The following is a 21,699-nucleotide window of genomic DNA, read 5'->3' as shown; positions in this document are numbered from 1 at the left end:
GCAGGAGAGCAGGAGTTGCAAAAAACAGGATTTATTTACTAAAAAGAACCAAAAACGCTGCAGAGCAGGATTAACAAAAACAAGAGAGCAAAAACCAAAAACCTGACAAGACACATGGAGGGAGGAAACAGTACGGACCGACATGGAGCAGGGAAAGACAAGACCAGATATACCCAGGGGATAACGAGACACAGGTGCAGACAATCAGGGCAGATGGAACACAGGAGGAGCAGAACTGGAACTGGAACTACCTGCTTATCTCAATGGGTTCTTCATGGAGGCCCTGTGGCTTACTTGGTCAAAGCACCTGTCTAGTAAACAGGAGATCCTGGGTTCAAATCCCAGCAGAGCCTCTAAACTCAAATGTCTTGAGACGCCTGAAAGATCACATATCACACTGCTGGTTCTGGCAGCATTTCTCACATGCTTGCTTATTTATAGCAGAGTACTAAACCGAGAGTTTAAGGTGAAGGACTGCCAATCCATTGTGTTCTGCACGTATGGGTTTGAATCCCCTAGTTGTCATATTATCTTTAACATACAGGGCCGGGATGGTCTTTGTAGGCCCCCCCCTTGTAGCTGCGGGCGTGGACGGCTCCCTGTTACCGTTTCCTCACCTGGATCCTCTGTGCCTAGCCGTGTCTGCACCATGTGTCTGTGTGTATAACCTAGGTAAATTGTAGTGTGCTTGTGTGCGGGGAGGGGGGCAGGGCATTAATACGTTTTATGTTTATTTGGTTTTTTTTGTTAAGCACTTTGTGTTGCATTATTTGTATGAGAATTGCTATATAAATAAAGTTTGATTTGATTTGATTTGAACATCACAACAATGTTTCAGTGATGTTAAAAGTCTCTTCTAAATCTGCTCCCTCTTTGACATATATGTCACACTAGACTTACTAGATAAATAACCAACATCTTGATGTATATTTCAGATGTGACTGTACAGAGTTGTCTCTCTAACGAGGGAACTTCTCAGTTACCTCGTCTCCATGGTGATTTCTCTTACCAGAAACAACTGGGGCCCACACATGCTAACGGTGATAAATAGAAAGTTTCTCCACAATATTGAACACTGTTTTTTTCCAAAAGATTGTACTTAAAAACAGAATAACTAAGGACTGAAGGATCCTGTTATTTCATGGAGGGCTTAAAGAACTTATCAAAGGCTACCGCTGAAGTCCGAGTGGCCTATCGCACAAAGATCTCTGTACCAAGCTGTTCAGAGAGGTTATATTAGTCAAGTCCTTCCAGATAACAACGTTTATGATAATCCAGTGTTCATTTCCTTATAAACTTTGTTATTGATGGAGCTAATCTGAAAGAAATCCTCACTGTTACTTTTGAATCAGGCCGAACATTTCTGATTGAATGGAGAACCCTCTGAATCCTAATGAAACGTTGTAGGACACATATCCCACTTTCTTATGACTTCTGAAACTAGCTTAGTGTACAATGCACTTTTCCTCTAGTCTTCATTTTATTTGAACACCAGTGCGGTTATGAGATCTGTGAGAACAGTTTTGAATCTTTAGTGATCAGGAACATGTCTCTCCAGAACCTCATTTGGATGTTTTAGCATCTTCTGCTGCAAGGCCAGGTTGACTTCCAGCACCTGGCGTCTCATGTACAAAGAGTGCATGGATTTAATTGTGAATCCTTGCATGGAATAAAATCATCTGATGATCCAGTCTTCATCCTGGAGCAGCAGATCAGAGTGGTCCCTAAAGACTCACTCCGTACTGCATCCTGCCATCAGCACGTTCCTCTACCAGAGCCAAGGCTGACGCTGGGATTTGCGGTATACATAATTTTGTACCAACCTTTAGTTTTTGGTGGTTAATGTGGTTGATTGTGAAATTGTTGCATTTCGACTCGTGTGTAACTTATCTGGTGATGTGGGGACTGTCGTGTCCTTCACGTGTGATGGTGAACTTGTTGTTGAATCACTTTTCCTCATATGTTGGACTTCACTGCATCCCCAGTGAGTGTCGCCATTGGACAAAACCTCAGAAATGTGCATGTACCAGAATTAATGTGTGCGTGAAGGACTACAACTTGATCGTGATCATGCAGATTTGAACAATTCCAGGTACATATCAACGTTTTCTGTTGCAGCTAAAGTTAGTCTGGTTGGTGAACTCGTGACGGTGGATAAAACTAAACTGAACGTTCATTTTGACCCTGATGTGAGTTGAACACATAACCTTCTGATCTGGAGTCAGACGTGCTACCATTGCACCACAGAGCCTTTTCTGACATTTCTGTGGGTGTTTAATGAACACAAATCTAATCATAGAGGGCAAAAAAGTATTTAGTCAGACCACCAGTTGTGCAAGTTCTCCCACTTAACAAGATGGGAGAGGCCTGTCATTTTCATCACAGATATATTTCAACTATGAGAAACAAAATGAAAAAAAAAAATAACAAATCACATTGGCTGATTTATAAAGGATGTATTTGCAAATTATAGTTGAAAATAAGTATTTGATCATTAACTAAAGTAAATCTCAATAATTTGTTAAACACCCTTTGTTGGGGCTTCCGGCTTAGCTGTACATGGGGTGAGACGTGATTAGCGGAGCTCCTGCAGAGTTAATTTTAATTCAACATTTATAGGCACTTTTTGCATCACTCCCACGGCTTTGGTTTTAACTAAATTATTTTCAACGCGGTTACTTCGACAACTTACCACGGAAATGCCTCCAAAGTCCATCAAAGCGGGGAATAACCCTCCAGCTAACCCGCCTGCTGCTCATGCTGTCTCCTCGCCCCGCGGTGATTCCCCTCCTCCGGAGAGCACCTGCGCTGCGCAGGCTCCAGCTGCGGAGTTCAGCCGGCTTAAAACCGAACTCCTCTCCGCTCTCCGCAATGATGTTGCAGCTATATTTAGGTCAGAGCTTCAGGCGGCACTTAACGAGAATTTAACGTCCATTAAGTCCGAGCTGCTTTCCCTTAAAGCCGATCTTTCTGGCAGTATTTCCTCCATGAAGGCGGACGTCGCGGGTCTCGCGACCACGGTCGCTGGGATGGAGCTGTCCATCTCAAGCTGCTCAGACGACATCGTTGCTCTCCAGAGAAAAGTGGATCACTTGTCGAAAGAATATGTGAGGCTGGAGGACAGATGCGAGGATTTGGAGTCAAGGTCTCGTCGGCAGAACGTACGGATTATTGGCGTCCCGGAGGAGGATCCTGACTCTTCATCTGCAGCCGGTGTTTCCAGGCTGTTATCGGAAGCCTTCTCCCTCGGCGCGGAGCCGGTGGTGGACAGAGCCCACCGCACCCTCATGCCGAGACCGGAGCCTGGGGAGCGGCCCCGCGCAATAGTGGCTAGGCTCCATTATTACACCGACTGCGCTGACATCCTGAGAAAGGCGAGAGAGCGGCAGCGGATCAAAGTCCGGGATATGACCATCTCCGTGTTCCCGGACCACACCGCCAAGACAGCGCGGGCGCGCGCTGCCTTTAATGACGTGCGCCGTCAGCTGCGGGAGATTGAAGGAGTCCGGTATGGATTGCTGTATCCAGCCCGGCTGCGTGTAACCCATGATGGCCAGCAGCGTGACTTCACGGCGCCAGATGAAGCCCTGGCATTCATCAGGAAAATAAAAAAAGTGACTACCAGCTAGTTTTCTGGGACGATTTATCCAGCTTGATGTCCGTGCGGGACTCTGGCCCGGGGTGAGTGACTGAGTCAATTTAGAAAATGGGACTTTATGCCGTAATTTTTTATTTTTTATTTATTTATTCATTTTTTTTTTCTTTTCTCTTCTAACTATCAATGGGAACAACACCGTTTAAAATTGATGGCCTAATCATTTCTCTGGTATGATGCCTTGATAAGAAAATATGCACGCACCCCTGTCTTTGCTTAAATTGTGTGCATGTGTGTGCGTGTCTGTGTGGGTGTGTGAGTGCATATATGGATATATCATTGTTCTATAGGCCAAAGATCTCCTTAATTTACGTTTGTTGTTACCCTGACAAGACAGCGACCGTCAGAATGGCTCAGATTGATGGTTTCATATGCCTCATATTTTATTTATTTTTTTTTTTCAAGGTTTTAACTCTGCAGGAGCTAATTTTGTTTTTGTTTTTGTATTTAGCTTTATAGTCGAAAGCATCTCTTTTCGAGAATGGCTTCCTTTGAAGCCAGCACGGCTGTTTCCATCGTTTGGGGATGGGATCATCTAATGTGCGTTGGGTGGGTGGGCGGGGGTTATGGGATGTTGGCTTTTTGTCTCTGTAGGTATGTATATACTCCTGAGTTTTGTTTGTTTTGGTTTTCCCTTTTACCTCTTTTCCTTATATCTCCTCTGGTGGTGGGTGAGTCGGTCTTATTTTCTCTCAGAGAATGCCTATGAACGATCGTAATCTGCTCAAGCCTGATACTGGATCAAACATTACATTCACTAGCTGGAATGTGAAAGGTGTGAATAATCCAATTAAGCGATCAAAGATTTTTTCACATTTGAAACACTTGGACACTGACATAGCTTTCCTTCAGGAAACTCATTTGCGAAATAAAGATCATTTCAGACTCAAACAAGCTTGGGTGGGTGATATTTTTCATTCAAATTTTGATTCTAGGTCTAGAGGAGTAGCAATTTTGATCAACAAAAGAGTCAATTTCTCCGTCTCCAGGACAATATCCGATAAGAATGGTAGATATCTTATTGTTGCGGGCACTCTATACTGTAACCCTGTATTGTTGGTGAATACATATGCCCCTAATTTTGATGACCCCAATTTTACGGATAGGCTGTTTGGCAACCTCCCTTTCTTAAATACGCATATTACAATACTGGGCGGTGATCTGAATTGTGTTATTAATCCTTCTTTGGACCGTTCGAATCCTCGTACTTTGACTCAATCCTCTATGTCAAAATCTATTACCGATTTTACAGTCAAGAACGGGCTTGTTGATCCGTGGAGGGTCTCACATCCTGGAGATAAGGAATTCTCTTTTTTTTCACAAGTACATCAGTCATATTCACGTATTGACTATTTTTTTGTTGATGGCTCTCTTCTCCCCAAAGTTACTTCTGTCGTATACCACCCAATTGTTATTTCGGATCACGCCCCTCTAACTTTGAATATAACATGGTCTGAGCGCCCCCGTTTTTCTTCTCCCTGGAGGTTTAATCCATTGCTTTTATCCGACGATGCATTTAATGTTTCTATATCTGCTTCAATAGATGATTTCATTGCGTTAAACAAAACAGATTCTACCAGTTTTTCGCTAGTATGGGAATCACTCAAAGCATATTTGCGAGGACAGATTATCTCTTATTCAGCATACGCCAGTAAAATCCGCAGGGCTAAATTACAGGAGCTCACATCTAAAATTCAGGACACAGACAGACTAAACTCAGTTAACCCGAGTCCGAGTTTACTGAAACAACGGCTTGATTTGCAGTCAAAATTCGATCTTATAGCGACAGCCGATTCTGAACGGCTCCTATTACGCGCTCATGCCAACTATTATGAACACGGCGATAAACCAAGCAGGTTATTGGCTCACCAATTAAAAAGGCAAGCAACGTCGAGACTGATTCCCAGCATTAGAGATTCTAATGGCACACTTACCACCGATCCAATCGCCATCAACACAATTTTTAAATCATACTACTCCTCTCTCTATGAATCAGAATCTCCACTTGGCACAGCAGAAATGACCTCCTTTTTTGATAATATCACTGTCCCTACTATTAATTTGGATGTGGCTAATGGCCTCGATGCTCCTTTCAGCTTGCAAGAAATTGCTGCCGCCATTGAAGCTACGCAAAGCAACAAGGCCCCTGGTCCCGATGGGTTCGGAGCTGAGTTTTTCAAAAAATTCAAAGACAAATTAGCCCCCCTTTTACTTTCAATGTACAATGAGTCCCTTGATCATGGCTCATTGCCTCCCTCTTTAATGCAGGCGTCTATTGCCCTCCTTTTGAAGAAGGACAAGGACCCTGAATCTTGCACTTCTTATAGGCCCTTGTCTTTACTGAATGTAGATGTCAAAATTTTAGCCAAAGCACTAGCAATTCGTCTTGATAAGATCCTTCCTAGCATCATATCTGAGGAGCAGAATGGTTTCATCAAGGGACGCCAGCTCTTCTATAATGTTCGTACACTTCTTAATGTGATTCTCTCTAAAGATTCTTCTCCACTCCCTGAAGTTGTTATCGCAATTGATGCTGAGAAAGCTTTTGATCATGTCGAATTTAACTATCTTTTTGCAACACTTCATAAATTCGGATTTGGACACAGGTTTATATCGTGGATTAGACTTCTTTACACTTCCCCTCAGGCCAGCATTCACACCAATGACAACTACTCCACTTATTTTACATTATCACGTGGCACGAGACAGGGCTGCCCTCTCTCCCCTTTGCTATTCGCTCTATCCGTCGAACCACTTTCAATTGCTTTAAGAACTCTTCCTCTATTTCGCGGAGTCTCTAGGTCCAATGTGGAACTTAAATTGTCACTTTATGCAGACGACCTCCTTTTATATGTATCTGACCCTTTAACCAGCATCGCACCAATATTATCTCTGTTGAAGAATTATGGATCCTTCTCCGGCTATAAGGTCAATCTTCACAAGTGTGAATGCTTCCCCATAAACTCCTCTGCTTTACAACTCAAACAATCTGATATCCCCTTTAAACTCAGCCCGTCGGGCTTTAGATACTTAGGGATTAATGTGACCCGCACTCTGCCCTCTCTTTTCACCGCTAATTTTTCCTCACTGGTAACTCGAGTGAAGGCAGACTTACAGAGGTGGAACTCCCTACCATTGTCACTGATAGGAAGAATTAACACAGTGAAAATGACTGTATTGCCTAAATTTCTTTTTTTGTTCCAATGCACTCCTTTATTTCTACCAAAATCTTTTTTTAAATCACTTGACCAAATTGTTTCCAACTTTTTATGGGCAGGTAAGACACCCAGAGTGAGGTATTCGCTTCTCCAAAAATTTTAATTTAATGGGGGTCTAGCACTACCAAACTTTATGCTTTACTATTGGTCAGCGCATATTCACAAACTAATTTATTGGCTTCAGTCTCCTGAGTTATTATGGTGCAGATTGGAGGCTCAGTCACTCTCTTCATCCTCTGTAACGGCCCTACTCTCCTCCTCTTTACCATTGAATCCCTCTAAGTTTACAAATAGCCCTGTGGTGCTTTCCTCCCTTAAGATTTGGTCACAGTTTAGGCGCCACTTTAAATTTGCTTCTCCATCCATCTATACACCTGTTACTAAGAATCATCTGTTCCCTCCATCACTAATAGACACCACTTTTATGATTTGGTACAACCGGGGCATTAAGCACTTCAGGGATCTATATAAGGATGGTATCTTTTCCACATTTTCAGATCTGAGGTCAAAGTTCAATTTGCCTGCCTCCCATTTGTTTCGCTACTTCCAGCTTCGACACTGCGCCTCTGCTCTGTTTCCATGCTTCCCTTCCCTTCCTGCGAACCAACCGTGGGATGATCTTCTAACTATGAAACTCAGTCAAAAGTCTCTGATATCTAAGATATATGCACTGTGTATGACATTTGATGATCATTCTGTAGATAAAGCTCGGGAGGGTTGGGGACGAGAGTTGGGCCTTGACTTCACAGGGGAGCTGTGGGATAAAGCTATCCGTAGCATACGATCTAGCACGCCTTGCGCTAGATTTGAACGTATTCAATTTAAGGTGCTGCATAGAGCCCACCTATCAAAATCCCGATTATCGGAAATATATCAGAATGTTGCAGACCTATGCGACAGATGCCAGGGTTCTCCCTGCAATTTAAGTCATATGTTTTTCTCCTGTCCTAGGTTACAGAAATTTTGGAGTGATTATTCTGTGATCATGTCTAAAGTTCTGGGTAAAAAAGTTGTTATGGCCCCTCTCTTAGCAATATTCGGACTCACTGTTGACTCCTCACATATCAGCCCCACACAGTCAGAAGTATTGGCTTTCACATCCCTTTTAGCAAGACGTCGTATCTTACTTCTATGGAAATCCCCCAAGTCCCTGTCTATTTCTATTTGGCTTAGTGATGTTATGTTTTTTCTTAAATTGGAGTGATTGGTCCGTTCCTCCATGATCTCCTCTAGAGCAGTGATTGGTCCGTTCCTCCATGATCTCCTCTAGAGCAGTGATTGGTCCGTTCCTCCATGATCTCCTCTAGAGCAGTGATTGGTCCGTTCCTCCATGATCTCCTCTAGAGCAGTGATGTTTTGGGGCTGTCGCTGGGCAACACAGACTTTCAACTCCCTCCAAAGATTTTCTATGGGGTTGAGATCTGGAGACTGGCTAGGCCACTCCAGGACCTTGAAATGTTTCTTATGAAGCCACTCCTTCGTTGCCCGGGCGATATGTTTGGATCATTGTCCTGCTGAAAGACCCAGCCCAATATGAGGGGTCTGGTAGTGATGCTGCTGGGGTCTGGTGGTGGAGCTAGTGAATGACATGTTTTGAAAATGGCAGGCATGACGAGAAAAATCCTGTAAAAAATCTCTCTAATATGTTTCTTTTTTTCCTGTAAAGTTGGACATTTTAAAGTGTAGGTAAATGGAGAATGACTGGCTTTTGGTCAGTTGTGGAACTGCAACGAAATTCCTTTCTGCATGAGACCCAATGCGAGAAAGAGATGGTCGACCTTCCTGTCCTGAGCACCAAGAAGAGGACTGGAGTGGTTTTCCAAGATCCAAATAATATTATTGCAAAGTCATACATGTTTCCGCCCAGTTTCAAACAGGGGACCTTTCGCGTGTTAGGAGAACGTGATAACCACTACACTACAGAAACTTGCATGCTTTGAAAATGGCGGGCGTAACGAAAAAAAAATCCTATCTTCAAATCATTCATGTTAGAAATAAATGTATGACTTCATATAATTTGTCCTGTTGTGGTAAAATTAAAATCATCCATGGGTATTACAATTCTGGGTAGAAAATACAAAATGTACCACAAGGGAATCCAACTGATTACTTTTGAAGGACAGTACTGGATATGGTTAATAACTGCAAATTGGGCAGTCCTCTTGCACATTCAAACATTACTCGTTGTTGGCAGGATTCGAACCTGCGCGGGGAATCCCCAACGGATTTCTAGTCCATCGCCTTAACCACTCGGCCACAACAACACACAACAAATCAGGTGTGTGAGTGCGTGTGTGTGTGCGTGTGCGTGTGCGGGCGCGTGCGCGTGCGCGTGCGTGTGCGTGTGCGTGTGCGTGTGTGTGTGTCATTCCCGTCGCGCTGAGACCGCAGAGAGCCGAGAATCGCGGACCGATATAAAAGAAAACCACTCCAGTCCTCTTCTTGGTGCACAGGACAGGAAGGCCGACCATCTCTTTCTCGCATTGGGTCTCATGCAGAAATTAATTTTGTTGCAGTTCCACAACTGACCAAAAGCCAGTCATTCTCCATTAACGTACACTAGCTCCACCACCAGACCCCAGCAGCAGAGGTTCCGAGAGGGGGTCCCCGGAGGTGCGGGGAACCCCAGACCAGCTGGACCAGAGTCTCGCGGCAAACCGAGCCGAGACTCGCAGGGCTTCACCGGCATTCCCGTCGCGCTGAGACCGCGGAGAGCCGAGAATCGCGGACCGATATAAAAGTTTAAACGGAGATGGACACTGACTTTCCAATGACATTGGTACACAGTTATTAAGTTCGTGCAATCAGGAAGTTCTTTGGGCAAAAAGCTGTCCTCGTTAGTATAGTGGACAGTATCTCTGCCTGTCACACAGAAGACCGGGGTTCGATTCCCCGACGGGGAGACTTCTTGTTTCGTACGATGATACCTACATGATTGAGTCAAGTAAACAATGGTCATTAAGAAAATAGACTAGCAGTTGCTGTCTGCCTGCCAAAGGAGCTAGATGCTGCAGCTGGATCAGAGGAAACTCTGATTGAGGTAGGATTATATACACACAGAAAATGTCATTGAAGAAGTAAAAAGAGCAGTTATTTAAGACAGCATCTAGAGCATCTCTGGGAAAATCGCTTTTTATGCCCGCTGTCGCCTCGTTCCGGACAGAGACTGACAGCACGGCCCTGAAAGCCACTCACCAACCCGGCTCACCGCCCCGCTGCTCAGCAACTCACCTTTGACTCACCGTCCAGACCCGGAGCCACCCAATGACCCGGCTCACCGTGCGAACCCGGGGACCCGCTGTTAAGCTCCCCCCGACCGGCCACCGGATTGAAAGAGCCAGCCCGCAGAAAGCAACTCACCAACCCGGCTCATCGCCCCGCTGCTCAGCAACTAACCTTTGACTCACCGTCCAGACCCGGAGCCACCCAAAGTCCCGGCTCACCGTGCGAACCCGGGGACCCGCTGTTAAGCTCCCCCCCGACCGGCCACCGGAGTGAAAGAGCCAGCCCGTGGAGCTGGAGGACCAGGGCCCTGGTACCTTAAACACCCATACGCTCTCGGTACCATGGACAGCACTCTGTCAGGTGCCGCCACCACAATGTCAGACCACAATAACAGCAGAAGTGGGTTCCATGGTGTAATGGTTAACATCAGCATGAGTCTTTGAGAGCAGCCAGGAGAAAACCTGCAGTATCCATCTTACTGTCAAGAATTGTAGCAGAGTTTTTTACAGGATTTTATTTTTATGCCCGCCGTTTTCAAAGCATGTCTGTTTCCGTAGTATAGTGGAACTAAGCAGAACAACTTGTGTTTGCATTGGCCGGGAATCGAACCCGGGCCTCCCGCTGGCAGGCGAGAATTCTACCACTGAACCACCAATGCTTGTGAGCAGAGATTTTTTGCCCATTTTTTTTTTTTTTTTGCAATTGTAATCACAAAGACTATAAACTATTCGGTTTCATCACCCGGCAAACTTCACGTCCAATTTGCAGACTTTGTCATGAAATTGTGCCAGTTTCAAGTGCAAAACCTGAATTCACACTAATATTGTAAGTGACGGTGTTCACTCTCAGTATCATATATAAAAGCAGCAGCAGAACTAAGCAGAAAAACTTGTGTTTGCATTGGCCGGGAATCAAACCCGGGCCTCCCGCGTGGCAGGCGAGAATTCCACCACTGAACCACCAATGCTTGTGAGCAGAGATTTTCTGCCCATTTTTTTTTTTTTTTTTTGCAATTATAAACTATTCGGTTTCATCACCCGGCAAAATTCACGTCCAATTTGCAGACTTTTTATGAAATTGTGCCAGTTTCAAGTGCAAAACCTGAATTCACACTAATATTGTAAGTGACGGTGTTCACTCTCAGTATCATATATAAAAGCAGCAGCAGAACTAAGCAGAAAAACTTGTGTTTGCATTGGCCGGGAATCAAACCCGGGCCTCCCGCGTGGCAGGCGAGAATTCCACCACTGAACCACCAATGCTTGTGAGCAGAGATTTTTTGCCCATTTTTTATTTTTTTTTTGCAATTTGTAATCACAAAGACTATAAACTATTCGGTTTCATCACCCGGCAAAATTCACGTCCAATTTGCAGACTTTGTCATGAAATTGTGCCAGTTTCAAGTGCAAAACCTGAATTCACATTAATATTGTAAGTGACGGTGTTCACTCTCAGTATCATATATAAAAGCAGCAGCAGAACTAAGCAGAAAAACTTGTGTTTGCATTGGCCGGGAATCGAACCCGGGCCTCCCGCGTGGCAGGCGAGAATTCTACCACTGAACCACCAATGCTTGTGAGCAGAGATTTTTTGCCCATTTTTTTTTTTTTTTTTTTTTGCGATTTGTAATCACAAAGACTATAAACTATTCGGTTTCATCACCCGGCAAAATTCACGTCCAATTTGCAGACTTTTTTATGAAATTGTGCCAGTTTCAAGTGCAAAACCTGAATTCACACTAATATTGTAAGTGACGGTGTTCACTCTCAGTATCATATATAAAAGCAGCAGCAGAACTAAGCAGAAAAACTTGTGTTTGCATTGGCCGGGAATCAAACCCGGGCCTCCCGCGTGGCAGGCGAGAATTCTACCACTGAACCACCAATGCTTGTGAGCAGAGATTTTTTGCCCATTTTTTTTTTTTTTTTTTTGCAATTATAAACTATTCGATTTCATGACCCTGCAAAATTCACGTCCAATTTGCAGACTTCGTCATGAAATTGTGCCAGTTTCAAGTGCAAAACCTGAATTCACACTAATATTGTAAGTTACGGTGTTCACTCTCAGTATCATATATAAAAGCAGCAGCAGAACTAAGCAGAAAAACTTGTGTTTGCATTGGCCGGGAATCGAACCTGGGCCTCCCGCGTGGCAGGCGAGAATTCTACCACTGAACCACCAATGCTTGTGAGCAGAGATTTTTTGCCCATTTTTTTTTTTTTTTTTTTTGCAATTTTTAATGACAAAGACTATAAACTATTCGGTTTCATCACCCGGCAAAATTCACGTCCAATTTGCAGACTTGCATGCAGCGTCATGTGACGTCACATCCGCAGGACAGCGCGGGAAATTCGGCCTCCGAATTGCAGCACATTTTGCAGCACACAGCCTGTTCAAGGGAAAGGAGAGATACACTAGAGGGCTGCTGACGTCACTAAAGTCTGTGAGGGTTCAGGGCTGGAGGGTTTAGGGTGGAGATTGGGATTCAGCAATAGCAGTCCTTCACCTTAAACTCTCGGTCACCTCGTCTCCATGTTGGTGTTTTATCCCCAACAATGGAATGAGAAAGAGTAGAAAATTGTGGACCATATGGCCTAACGGACAAGGCGTCTGACTTCGGATCAGAAGATTGAGGGTTCGAGTCCCTCTGTGGTTATAGAGCCTTCAGCTAGTTACATCTGGTCTCCTAACTCACATTCACTCTTTAGAGGACACTTTGGTTTAGCTACCCTCTCTGGTCATTGAAAAAATAAGGAGAGATTAGAAGTTCTCCAAAAATTTGAACTAATGTTCCACGGGCTGGCTCTTTCACTCCGGTGGCCGGTCGGGGGGAGCTTAACAGTGGGTCCCCGGGTTCGCACGGTGAGCCGGGTCTTTGAGTGGCTCCGGGTCTGGACGGTGAGTCAAAGGTGAGTTGCTGAGCAGCGGGGCGGTGAGCCGGGTTGGTGAGTGGCTTTCAGGGCCGTGCTGTCAGTCTGTGTCCGGGACGAGGCGACGGCGGGCTTAAAAAGCGATTTTCCCAGAGATGCTCTAGATGCTGTCCTAAATAACTGCTCTTTTTACTTCTTCAATGACATCTTCTGTGTGTATATAATCCTCCATCCTGCCCCCTTTTGACACCTCTACGGACAATAAAATGCAAAGCCTGCTGAGCTTTGGCGTCATTCCTTAATTTCCTTTGTTCCAAAATCATGGTCCAGCTGTAGAAATCTAGGCTGGTCTCAGAGTGAGGCCTCAGAACTGGGCCTTAAAGTTGAAATTAAAGCTTCCCATGTTCACATAGGACTGTGGCCCAACACTGTTTATCGTGAAAGGACATGTACCATCAAGTACTTTCTCTGACTAAAGTGTCCATAAAGTGGAAGTACATCAGTTATCCTTTCTTTAAAACTGAAATAAATGTGTTTGTTTGATTGAATCAGAAACGTTAGTCAACAAAATTTGAAATTTGAGAGTTCAAATTTTTGGAGAACTTCTGATCTCTCCTTATTTTTTCAATAACCAGAGAGGGTAGCTAAACCAAAGTGTCCTGTAAAGAGTGAATGTGAGTTAGGAGACCAGATCTAACTATCTGAAGGCTCTATAACCACAGAGGGACTTGAACCCTCAATGTTCTGATCCGAAGTCAGACGCCTTGTCCATTAGGCCATGTGGTCCACGAGTTGCTCCTATGTCTCATTAAAAAAAAACAGTAAAAAAAAACAGTGCCATTTTAGTTAATGTGCTCGCGTTCTTAAATGTACTAAGCGTTAGCGTACGAAATAGGAATAGGTGAAGCCTTTAACCAACCTTGTGTAAGACCAGACATTGGATATTTTTTTCCACAAAGTCTGTCTTTTTTATCATTTCAGGAGTGATATTCTTAATTCTTAGTTTAAAGACAGATGCTTTGACCAACTAAGCCCCAGGGCCCACAATAGATGTCTCAGCAGCTTTATTCCCCCTCACTGTGATATATTTAGTACACAAACCTGTTCCACTACTGTCCTGGCTTTATGTGAAGTAACAGAGCTATGAAGGATGGTAACATCTTTTGCCGGATACGTGATGGACTCCTGGAAACATTGGAGGATCATGTGCCTGTCGATTCTGTCGGTCGAGGATGTTGAAGATGCTTCATAATTGAATTAATGATAACAGGATTTCTGCTTTTTGGAGCTGGCGGTTTCCTGGCATATCGACAAATGCGTAAGTCGTGGACAGCTGTTCTGGCCCTCTCAGAGCTGCCCGACGTGGCTGAGGGGATAAGCTCTGTGACCAACACTCAGACTCTGATGCTGGGAGAGCTAAATCGCAGGCTGGCAGTGGTTTTTGAACTAATTGGCAAGATGGAAAAGACCTTGGAAAAGTTGGAAGCTCGGCTTGGCGGGAATTGACCACAAATTGGTCTGTTTGGAGTCGCCATTGATGAACCAGAGACTTAAGGCAGACGGAAAATTACTGGAACCGCCTGTTTTTTTTTGTTTTGTTTTTTTGTTTTCAATACAATTGTTGATTCCATAATCTCACCTTGACAGAGCAGCTTAGCCGGCTGCTCCAGTCACAATATCCCTGGAGGAATGAATAACAAGATGCTCTGCCCCCACTAGCCCTCCCCTTCCCAGAACATCTGTGGACCTGATCAGAACTGTACCCCCCCCCACCCTAAAATTTCTAAAATCATGGAATTGGTTAGCTCATCACTCAACACAATTGACCAAATCTTTCTCGACGAGAGGACAAGCCAGTGATGGAAGACAACTTTACGTAGACCAAAAAGAAAATGTGGAACAACGTCATGTCACGTATGACCTCAAGAGAGATAGTGGACGCGGTTTTCAAAACTGCGGTGGAAAGTTTCTCCACCCAGATATAAGTATCGGAGGCCTGATCGCCGGGATACTAACTTGTCCGTGCGGGTTAGTAAGGAGGGAAGGAAACGTTATCTCTCACCACCAGTACCTTTATTGTTCTGCGGTTTCCCACTCAGGAGCCAATGTCTGGAGCTGAATCCACGACACCCGCTCTAAGCTTTTGACGGGGAAACAGGAGCAGGAACTATTCGGTAGTGAGGGAACACGTTACATGGGTCCATTTACACGGGCCCGTAACAATATAATACACAAACCTAACAATATAATACACAAACATAACAATATAATACACAAACATAACAATATAATACACAAAGGTAACAATATAATACACAAATGTAACAATATAACACACAAACATAACGACTGTTGGTCTTCATGAGAGACGATCAGCGCATTACACTAATGCACGTGTGCACGCGTTACACACTAATGAGCAAACAAACACTGCAAACACAATCAACGCTAACCGCTTTAAACTAACTCTGCCCAGACACAAGCCTCTTACTTTTAGATACCCTGGAGGTTGTCGGTGGCGTCCACAGGTTTTTACAACTCCTGGTTCTGGTCCCGGTCCACAGGTTGCTGATTTTACGCTCCGCTGGTGGTTCAGCCATGAGCGTCTGTTTCTGTCTCTCGGAGACAGATGATGCAGCGCCGCTGACAGCCGGACTGTCCTCCTTTCCTGGTCGTCCTAGCCTGGGCACTTCGTCTCGTTGTGCACGGTCCCCGTTCCCTTCGTTGAAGCGTCTGAGCGATTGCGGGTCACTGGGTGAGAAGGGGATGTAGCTCAGTGGTAGAGCGCATGCTTAGCATGTATGAGGCCCCGGGTTCAATCCCCGGCATCTCCATAAAATGTGTCATTACACCTCATACAGTTAGGAAGAGAAATCAGTAACAGTAATTGTTACATAAAGGATGAATTATGTTCAGAGTTGGACAATCTCAGAAAATTAATTGGACTTGCTGCCACAACCATCAACTTGAACACTTTGAGTTGTTCATGAAATGTGTAGACAAATAAACTTGCCTTGCATCTCTTGAAGAACAAATGAAATTATTTTTTTTTAAATGAATTTTGTTCCTCCTTTCTTCAAGGCAGGTGATGGTGCAGACTTGAACAATTCCAGGTACATATCAAAGTTTTCTGTTGCAGCTGAAGTTAGTCTGGTTGGTGAACTCGTGAAGATGGATAAAACAAAAGGGAAAGTTCATTATGACCCTGATGTGAGTTGAACACATAACCTTCTGATCTGGAGTCAGACGCACTACCATTGTGCCACAGTGCCATTTCTGACCTGTTAATTTCTGAAGTTGTTTAATTATCAATTATATTCTAGTCAGTTTTATGACTTTAATGCTTTGCTGTTCTTCACTCATGCCACATGGTGGGTACTCCTCCAATGTAGTTGGAACTCAATGTGAACTCAATTACAACGTCTCTACTTAGTTTGGGAGACTGTAACTCAAGGTTTTACACACGCTTGGGGAAGTTACGATATTTTCAAGCTGCTGTGACAAAATAATGTTTCTTTTTCAGGTGTTTTTGTCAGATTTCTTTTGTTATTATTGTTTATTTTACTGATTGCTGTTTTTAACCTCCAGAACCATCATCCTTGGTGATGTCATTAATGACAGCACCTGCTTCTGATGATGTCACATGGAGTTTTTGTTGGCCAGTTTTATGGCTCGTTGGTCTAGTAGTATGATTCTCGCTTCGGGTGCGAGAGGTCCGGGATTCAATTCCCGGACGAGCCCCAGTGAATTATGCAATTGGTGATTTTCTCCTCCAAGTAGCAAATATTCACGACTGTCATAAACTGTATTCCTTTACCTGAAGACAAACATCGGCATGATCTGTGTTGTGCGACTCGGGGTAGCTTGGCTGATTAGTTATTCAAGGCTATTAATGAATATTATTAATAATTATTAATAATTAATAAAGTTGACTATTTATCAAATCATATTATCAAAATGATAATTCTCGGGGCACCACCGCCGGGCCTTACTTCCGGTGGGATTCGATAACTAAAACAGCAGAAAATCAGTCTCATATGATTATGGTTTATCCTGCATAACAGCAAATCCTACTACCACTTACAGGATGAAGTGAAGGCGTGATGTCCGAACACTAGGCTCTGCTTAAACAAATCAATTTGTGACCAAATCTTGCATGAAATAACAACCACTCATAAAGAAATCAATCAGAGTTTATTTACATACGGGTATCAAAAGAGATGTAAATAAAATAAATCTGATGGCACACGACATTATTATAAAACCATTAACTAACAAGAAAAACAACAATCAATAAAATGAAACATAAACGTTAAATGCATGGAATGAAAACAAAAAAAGAAATCAAGCAATAACGAAGATACAGAACATCTACAGTTCAAACGGGGCTCCTGTGGTCTTTTAAAGATGGACGCGCCCTCTGGGCCACGTGCAATCGGACCGGATGGCGAACGCAGCATTTAAAACGTGCCTACGGCAGAAAACAACGACTACCAAATAATCAAACATGATAATGATAACAATGATGATGTAATCTCAGCTCTGAACACAGATTTAGCTCTGTAACACTCCCAGTTAAACTCATACACCCAGGTCTCAAAACCTCACGCCTCCTCGGGTCTCCGGGTGCCGATCAGGGGTTCCTGCCGGGTCTTTGGTCGGAGTCCGATCCCAGAGAGTCCTCCTGACTCTGGAATCACGAGAGGACGGGGGTACAGCTGAAGCAGCCGGCGCTCCAGCCCCGGTCCGGAGGCTATCACGTCGTCTCGGGGGCGCGCGGGGCCAGTCTACTTCTTCTGAGTGCTGGTGCCCGTCGGCCTGAGCGCGTGGCCCCGGGACGGGCAGCGGGATGCGTCTCGGTTCTGCGCGGGGCAGGCTGTCCACAGGTCCTTTCAGGTGAAGTTTAAGAGCAGATAGAGAGGTTAGAATAGAGGAACGGGTCTCACCCTGGGCCGGGGCCGAGCTTCGGAGCGGCTTCCCCCCCCTTTCCAGCTCCCAGGGACCGGGGATACGTGAAGCAGGACTCTGGATGAAAAGTTGAGACCGAGAGCTGATGGGGGCGGCTCCGCGCACCGCGGCTTCAACGGGCTGCAGGTCCAACGGAGCGGCCCGATGGGGCCTTACACCTCCCCCCAGCCGGGGGGAGAAAGGAAGATGGGATCTTGGCCCAGAGCCAAACGATCCAGCTCGGATGAGATGAAGTTGAGAAGAGAGAGAAAAAGAAGTAGCGGCAGGGGTTTTGATCCTACGCGCGCTGCGGTGACGTCATCGGTGCCTCATTGCGATTGGATGCGCGCCGCTTGTAGGCGCCACCCCCCCCCCCCGCAAGGCATGCTGGGGGTTGTAGTTCAGGCAACGGCGCCATTTTATGAGGCACATTAAAGCGGAAAAGGGGGGGTTCAAAGAAGCAGTACCATTTTGAGGTCTGGTTTTGGGCTCCGCTGTCCTGCTTTGATCTGGGGCCGTATCGTGGGTCACATACAGGCCATCTCGAACCAGGCCACCAGGGTCATAAATTGGCCTGAGCGAGAAGATAGCAGCAGGGCCATAAACTCCAGGGGGGACGCCGGGTCTGGCTTTGCTGGAATTCATAATCACAAAATGTTCATACATTTTATAAGTTCAGATGGGCATATGGGCGAGCACAACATCTGTAAATGCTGAAAACCTACATCTTGCTCCTCTTTCATGCCAAGAGATCAGCTGGTAAGCCGTAGTCCATAAACCCTTTCCCCTTTTTTGTGTTATTTCACCAACCCATGTGCCTATTTTAAATGATGAAATATTGTGTGTATTATTGAACTCCTTCTCCTATCTCCCTCCCTGAGTGAAGGAACCTTAGTGTCCTTTTGGAGAGGTGATAATTGACCTTTAGTACGGGTCCCATACTGGCACTGAGCAAGCTGCATGCACTTATGACAAGATGATCACATGATGGTGTCCTTTTAGACGTAGCTTTATTGTATAAAGGGACTGTTGGGCGAAAGAAAAGAAAAGAAAAAGAATACATTCTAGCACTGGCTCGGCAGCACGTGTGTCCAACTGGACTCACAGCAGGTTATGTTCATATGTGAGGCTCCAGTTGTTTCTGGTAGGAGGAATCACCATGGAGACAACGTAACTGAGAGGTTAAGTTGATGGACTGCTGATCCATTCTGCTCTGTACACAGAAGTTAGTGCTCTAAACATAGCACAGTGAGGTGGCATGAGGCTGTTTCAGAGCTATAACATGGAGGCCCTGTGGCTTAGTTGGTCAAAGCGCCTGTCTAGTAAACAGGAGATCCTGGGTTCAAATCCCAGCAGAGCCTCTAAACTTAGATGTATTGAGATGCCTGGAAGATCACATATCTCTCACTGCTGGTTCTGGCAGTATTTCTCTCAAAAGTACTCCTTCTCTTAGTGAACGTGGATGCTCTCTGAGCCTCTTCTTTTCATATCCTGCAAAAATTTCTAAAATCATGGAATTGGTTAGCTCGTCTCTCAACACAATTGACCAAATCTTTCTCGACGCGAGGACAGGCCAGTGTTGTGCCAAAAAGGGAGTGCTGGTGCATTTATTATAGATTGTTCCAAAATCTGTAGAAACGGTGCATCCAAGTGAGCGCCGTGGCCTTCGTTGCACTCGAACCCAGAGACCGTGTTAGGGGGCTGATAAAAGGGGAGCTGGAGCCGGGGAAGGCGTTGAAGATGAGGGAAGTGTGGTTATCAGCAAATGTGTGTGTGTGAGCGGTAAGTCTGTGAATTTGCCCCAGAGCTACTCCTCAGCCATTGTCCTTGATGTTATCAGACGGCCTGGTATCTCCTGTTTACTAGACAGGTGCTTTGACCAACTAAGCCACAGAACCTCCATCACCTCCCACTTACCTCGTCACCATGGTGATTTCTCTTACCAAAAACAACCCGGGCCTCACATAATAATGTTGCATAACCCCCCCCGCCCAGGAGCCAGCCAGGACAGTAGTGGAACAGGTTTGTGTACTAAATATATCACACAGAGTTTTTATAACAAGTTGAAGACGTGTGTTGAGGGCCCTGTGGCTTAGTTGGTTTATTCATGTAAAAATGTGCTTTATAAAACAGAGCTGATCAGCAGTTTTCATTCACCATAAAGTTTAAAGATTATTCACATTGAGTGTGGGTGCATTGCCTACAAATTGTTCAACTGGTCCAGATGAAGCTGATATGCTGCACCTGGGCAGCAGAGGGAGGAGCTGAAGGGAGCCTGACTGAGCGTCCTGGGTGTGTTCAAAACACCCACTACGTTTGGAAACATTTGCAACGTTGTGGATAACGTGGATGATTCATACTTCACTTAACCTCTCGGTCACCTCGTCTCCATGTTGGTGTTTTATCCCCAACAATGGAATGAGAAAGAGGAGAAACTCGTGGACCACATGGCCTAATGGACAAGGCGTCTGACTTCGGATCAGAAGATTGAGGGTTCAAGTCCCTCTGTGGTTATAGAGCGTGCGTAGGAACGCATGTAAATGTAAGCACAAGTCTGACCATGTGTACACACAAAATCTAGTGGTAGAACAGTGAAACTATGAATAGAACCCATTAAAAGAGTCACAGTGATCAGTGATTTTATTTTTTTTTTTTTTGAACCGTGCGCTCTGTGCTGTGAGAGACAGAGCGGCTTCTCAGCAGGTACCGCTTCCCCAAAAACATTCTGGTGATGGATCTATGCCGTGATTTACAACCTACTGTATGTTGGAGCGAGAGACAAAACGCACCAAATCCATCCCAGGCACCTTTTCTTTCTTTTTCCATAAATTAGAGAAGCACTCTTGCTGCCACAGGGGTGCTGTGACCCGGATTCGAACCGGGGTTGCTGCGGCCACAACGCAGAGTACTCACCACTATACGATCACAGCTTGAAAGGGTATGTGTACCCAGCTTTAGATATGTGTTCGCTTTCTGCAGTTATGTCAGTGAACACAGTGTCAGGTTGGAAGAAGAGTTTACAGAGGTGTGCCGCCCCTGTCGTCAGGTAAGGGCATTTGCTTCGAATGAGATATGAGGAAGGAAGAGAATGAATAAAAGAGGTCCGATGAAAGACAAACATAATGCATGAGCCGGGGCAGCTTTGGAAACATTATGGAAGACGGCCTATCCTGCGGCACCTTTGAAGTGTACATTTCCGGGCGTACACAGAGACAAATGAAAAAAGCAAGTAAATATATAAATGACACAGAAGAAGAACCGTGTACACTACCAAGGTTGTGACTGGGAGAGTATTAAAGAATAGGATTTTTTGAGCTAGCCTGGAGTTGAACCTAGAATCTTCTGATCCGTACTCAGACGCGTTATCCATTGCACCACTAGCCCTTTTTGATTGTAACATGTGGAAACACACGTGGTGTAACAACTCAGATGTCCCAACCAAAGTAGGTGGCAGTGGCCAAAGCCATAGCCGAGTACAGTGATGAAATAGAGTCCCGCTCTGGGAAGATGAAAAATAATGGCAGTCCTTCGAGCCGGAGTTGAACCAGCGACCTAAGGATACCTGTTTTACTGGTTCTACAGTCCTCCGCTCTCCCAACTGAGCTATCGAAGGAGGATGCATGTCGACAGCTCATGTTACACAGAGACAAATGAAAAAAAGCAAGTAAATAAATAAATGACACAGAAGAAGAAACGTGTACATCAACCCAGTACAAGATCATCGGATCAGTCAAATATTCTTTTTTCCCTTCCAAAAAGACTTCAATAATAACAATAACAGTAT

At 44.8% G+C, this 21,699-nt stretch overlaps 1 protein-coding gene and 13 non-coding genes across 14 annotated transcripts in view; 6 read left to right on the top strand and 8 right to left on the bottom strand.

Annotated features, from left to right (window-relative positions):
• LOC133452321 (NLR family CARD domain-containing protein 3-like) overlaps window positions 1–21,699 on the bottom strand; it is a 674,416-nt gene that overhangs the window by 577,777 nt on the left and 74,940 nt on the right. The gene's annotated exons all lie outside the window — the stretch shown is intronic.
• On the top strand, window positions 280–353 carry trnat-agu (transfer RNA threonine (anticodon AGU)). Its single transcript has one exon. It is a non-coding gene; the product is annotated as a tRNA-Thr (tRNA).
• Window positions 2,180–2,251, bottom strand: trnaw-cca (transfer RNA tryptophan (anticodon CCA)). The gene has a single exon. It is a non-coding gene; the product is annotated as a tRNA-Trp (tRNA).
• Window positions 9,056–9,137, bottom strand: trnas-aga (transfer RNA serine (anticodon AGA)). The gene has a single exon. It is a non-coding gene; the product is annotated as a tRNA-Ser (tRNA).
• On the bottom strand, window positions 11,601–11,671 carry trnag-gcc (transfer RNA glycine (anticodon GCC)). The gene has a single exon. It is a non-coding gene; the product is annotated as a tRNA-Gly (tRNA).
• On the top strand, window positions 12,682–12,754 carry trnar-ucg (transfer RNA arginine (anticodon UCG)). Its single transcript has one exon. It is a non-coding gene; the product is annotated as a tRNA-Arg (tRNA).
• trnar-ucg (transfer RNA arginine (anticodon UCG)) lies at window positions 13,682–13,754 on the bottom strand. Its single transcript has one exon. It is a non-coding gene; the product is annotated as a tRNA-Arg (tRNA).
• On the top strand, window positions 15,731–15,802 carry trnaa-agc (transfer RNA alanine (anticodon AGC)). The gene has a single exon. It is a non-coding gene; the product is annotated as a tRNA-Ala (tRNA).
• trnaw-cca (transfer RNA tryptophan (anticodon CCA)) lies at window positions 16,169–16,240 on the bottom strand. Its single transcript has one exon. It is a non-coding gene; the product is annotated as a tRNA-Trp (tRNA).
• trnap-cgg (transfer RNA proline (anticodon CGG)) lies at window positions 16,638–16,709 on the top strand. The gene has a single exon. It is a non-coding gene; the product is annotated as a tRNA-Pro (tRNA).
• Window positions 19,203–19,276, top strand: trnat-agu (transfer RNA threonine (anticodon AGU)). Its single transcript has one exon. It is a non-coding gene; the product is annotated as a tRNA-Thr (tRNA).
• On the top strand, window positions 20,357–20,429 carry trnar-ucg (transfer RNA arginine (anticodon UCG)). Its single transcript has one exon. It is a non-coding gene; the product is annotated as a tRNA-Arg (tRNA).
• trnah-gug (transfer RNA histidin (anticodon GUG)) lies at window positions 20,774–20,845 on the bottom strand. The gene has a single exon. It is a non-coding gene; the product is annotated as a tRNA-His (tRNA).
• Window positions 21,440–21,528, bottom strand: trnay-gua (transfer RNA tyrosine (anticodon GUA)). The gene is given in 2 exon segments: window positions 21,440–21,475; window positions 21,492–21,528. It is a non-coding gene; the product is annotated as a tRNA-Tyr (tRNA).

The sequence above is a fragment of the Cololabis saira genome, chromosome 10 (genome assembly GCF_033807715.1).
Source record: "Cololabis saira isolate AMF1-May2022 chromosome 10, fColSai1.1, whole genome shotgun sequence".
NCBI lineage: Eukaryota > Metazoa > Chordata > Actinopteri > Beloniformes > Belonidae > Cololabis > Cololabis saira.
Note: the sequence above shows the minus strand (reverse complement) of the source record. Positions and strands in the feature narration are given on the sequence as shown.